Raw genomic sequence first — 4,348 nt, forward strand, 5'->3', positions numbered from 1 at the left:
TTTTATTTTTATATCCTCTTATAGATATCGAAACCACATATTGTTCAAGTTCGGTCGGTTTTTTTTTTCTTGTTTTTTTTTTTTGGGTCACCATTCCGTAGTGTACGGTGTTCGAGAATGTGAATGTTTATTAATGTTTCCTTAAACTATTCTGTCGGTGTCCATAACGATGGTGAGAAAGAGGGCCTTTCCGTTTAGCTGCTCCTACATACTCATATAGCTAACATAGCCGATTACGATACTTTAAGAACTGGGGTTAGGTATCGAATGCCCAAGGTGTAGGGTTACATCTCGATCTCTGGTTTAGGTTTGACGTTAGCGTATCGTTTTTGACGATACGAACCAAATGTTTATCTAGATGTTTACAGTCAACATGCAACCACGATTAAAAGGATGAGCATGCTATGATATTTTTAGATGTCTAAATAGTGTGTGTGTGGGGGGGGGGGAGGGGTCTGGAGTGTTACGTCGGTAGTCTTTAACCTCGGCTGTAAACATTGGTTTTGGAAAACAATTCTGTCTTGTGACTTTTACTTATTGAACCCCCCGTCCCTCCCTACTCCCCCCCCCCCCCCCAAACAGGTCACATCAAGTATTTATCACCAGCTGTTTGTGTGTGGTTAGAGTACTCGGGTCTCATATACTCAGCTGGTTAAATATATCCAGACGTTGTTAGCCTATCATCAAGGCAGTACATTTTGGTGGGGTTTTTTTTACAGGCTATCGCTTAGAGAGTTGAGCTGAGGTTCTTAGTCTGGATTAGTACTAATAGGGTTAGCATGGGGGGGGGGGGGAATAAAAAAATAAAATCCAATTGGAAGCGACTACGATACTGTTACTAGTATCAGGTTAAGATCCTAGAGTCTGGGTTAGGGCTAGGGTTACGGTACCGCTACTACTATTGGAGTAAAACGGGTTAGAACAGAATAGCAGAAAGGTACAGCCCTGTCGGATTTCAAAGAAATACAATACACACACATACACATACACATACACACACACAGTTACCTAGATCTCAATAGCGACTTTAAAAATTCCCGAGTAAAAAATAGAATTTATTTTATTTTTATTTTTTTTTCATAAAAAAAGGTTTCTTGTCAGCAATCACTTCGGTGGAGCAGATATTGATTTTTTTGTTTTATTTTTGTATAATCATTCGGACATTTTTAGCATTAGGGTATATTTGGAACTGGTTGGAGTAAGGTTTTAGTAATAAGCTCAGATCCCAAGACAATTATTCTGAAACTCAAAGACTTGGGATAGATTTGGAACTGATTGGGTTCCAGTAAATAGCTCAGGTCTCAAGACAATTATTCTGGAACATGAAGAACTAAACTATAATGCCATCTTTAAACACTGGTACTCGACGCTTACAAGTTTCAGCTGACGCGGGGAAAGTTGAAATTATCTGCTGGAAAAGGAAAAGGGTGATGGGTAGAACGCACGGAATGGAAATTAAAACATGACAAAATTAGTAGGCCTGGCATCTTGAACAACAGGGCAGATGAGGATTTATGACGTTGTTAATTTTATAAATGACTTTATCCTGGGGTTTCATCCATAGCGATATTTATGATTTTATAAAATCCAGGGTTAACATAGATGTGTGGTTCTTTTTCTTTCTTCAATGTAAAAGTGCACGTGAATCAAAGTCCAACGTGATAAAAGAACTATAGAGAGGTCTTCACCTCAACAGGTCTTTATAGTGGGTTGGGGGGGGGGGGGGGGAGTCAAGTCAGGGTCTGTTTTTGCGAAATTCAGTCCTGTGGCACAAGGGACCATATTGTCAGGAGCCATATCACAACGGCAAGTGGTGCTCCCGAACAGTTTTATCAGGAGCCATATCACAAGGGCAAGGGTCTCCATTTAAATCTTCCAGATCATGTGTTGTCTTATTCTAGTGTGGCCTGCTCTTAGACATGATGATTCCCCGTTGGTCCCTCCTTCCTGTCATCTGGTTGTGAGGTTGAATGCACATTCTTCTTCTTCTATTTCCAACTTGCAATGGAATAGCCTACTTTCCAATAATATTCCTGTCTTTGTTTTTATTTCTCTGCACCGTGTATGTTTATGTCTCCCTCTTTTCCTTGTGGATCCATGACATGCCTTGTCTGAGTGGTAAAACTTGTTGCCGGCGAATGTAGGCAATTTGGTCGAGAATTCATGCCTTTGTTGTACCCCTGTTGACACGTAACAACAGCCAACACAATTGGGGTTGTAGAGACGCTAAAATTAGCTCCATGTCACGTGGTCAAAACCTTGCATGTTCACTGGTCGTTACAGGAAGGTGAACTTGGGGCGTGAGCAGAAATGAGCAACGTTCAGAAATTGTCGGGGGAATTCAAGGCCGAAAATAGCACAGCGGTTTGCGCATGCGTTGGTCGTTAAAAAAGAGCAGTATTTTGATTATTTTACAAATTCACATCGACAAGTGTTTGTAATCTAAATATTTCTCGAGTCAGTATATATATACATAGAAAAAGCAACCCGCTATAAATAATCGTTTATAAAGGATATAAGATCGCCAGTTATAAATCCCCTTTTAGAAACGTATGCAGCTTTGGGAGGAAGGAGGGGGCGGAGGGGGTTGACTTAAGATGGCCCACTTTGTGTCCAACAACGCGCCCACGCACATTGTAAAGACAATATTTTGATTGGCTACTCCGCCCGCTGTGGCCAGGGCACACAAAGAATTTCCCGGCCAAAAATAAAACAAATTTCGGTCAACTCGTAATGCCCTTGGTCAAAGTTGGACAACTCGTAATGTCCTCGGCCAACCTGGACGAGGGGCGACACAGTAGGAAAGTCAATGTTTAGGGGCGATAAACTAGAGAGCGGACGGGCGTAAAAAGAAAGTTCGTTCCCTTTTGAAGTAAGTAAGGTTCCTTTTTCGAACCTGGCGGTCCATGGGGCAAGTGAAGTAGAGTTCACCTGATTCTGTGACCTCGGCATATGAAGAGATAGAGTGGTCAACACTAGACCCAGCCGTCATTACTTTCCCTTAATTGAGTTAGGTACCCATCAGAGCTGGGTGGACTCAGTTACATTCTACTGACTTGAACCCGGATTCGAACTCGAGACTTTCGGATTAACAGTCCCGCGTTCTTTTGAGACAACCATTTTCATTTGACAGATCTAACCAAGAAGAGTTCGTATTTTTTATTTTCCTGAAGCCCGGGTCACCCCGGTGAGATTGTTATGTGTTTACTGGTGTGTATGTAACAACCTTGAGTGACATTCCTCGCGGGGAATGATGAATGGGATGAACTCGCGAGGAAATAATATTGATGATAGCGTCAGTCTACTGATTGGTGGAGAGGGGGTAGACTTGATGATTTGGGGTTTGAGGATTGAAGACTTGAATAGGTAGTTGATGATTTGGGGTTTGAGGATTGAAGACTTGAATAGGTAGTTGATTATTTGGGGTTTGAGGATTGAAGACTTGTATATGTAGTTGATGATTTGGGGTTTGAGGATTGAAGTCTTGTATAGATAGTTGATGATTTGGGGTTTGAGGATTGAAGACTTGAATAGGTAGTTGATGATTTGGGGTTTGATGATTGGTCTTGTATAGGTAGTTGATGATTTGGGGTTTGAGGATTGAAGACTTGAATAGGTAGTTGATGATTTGGGGTTTGTGGATTGAAGTCTTGTATAGATAGTTGATGATTTGGGGTTTGAGGATTGAAGACTTGAATAGGTAATTGATGATTTGGGCGTTGAGACTTGAATAGATTTTTCATGATTGGTAAAGTTCAGTATTTCTTAAATGATTGTGCGACGGATGATTGGAGAGATTTGTTAGCTGATTTTGGCTTTAAAGGTTTGGGTCTCTAGATCACAGCGACTGAGTTATTTCTATGGGCTGATTGTGGGATGATTGAGGACTTGAGTTCGACTGATGATTGTATGATTGGAGACCTGGTGGTCAGAGATCTGAATAATGACCTTATTACTTGTGGACTGGATTTTGGCTTGGATGATTGGAGGTTTGGTGACCGGAGACTCGATGGTCACTTATCCGATTAAGACTTCGCGAGATGGATTGTTGTAGATTGTATTATTGAAGTCTTTAATGGAAACTAGATAGTTTTGGACGGAGTGATGTGGTGCTCGATTATTAGAGATATCTCATATCTAGATCTAGTATTGAATACTAAGGCCTTCTTCGAATAGAGTTAAGTCTTTGCTCATGTGAAATTGTTAGGACCGTATAGGAATGTGTACCAACATATTTGTGTAGTTTGTTTGCACCCAAGTTCTGGGTATTTGTTTATTGTGCGTTTCGTGTAATACGATGTCTGTAATATAGCTTATCTAGTCACGGCATCAAGTAAAGAGAGAATCA

This window comes from Physella acuta, unplaced genomic scaffold (genome assembly GCF_028476545.2).
Source record: "Physella acuta isolate Inbredline_101_S28 unplaced genomic scaffold, ASM2847654v3 ptg002146l, whole genome shotgun sequence".
In the NCBI taxonomy this organism is placed as follows: domain Eukaryota; kingdom Metazoa; phylum Mollusca; class Gastropoda; family Physidae; genus Physella; species Physella acuta.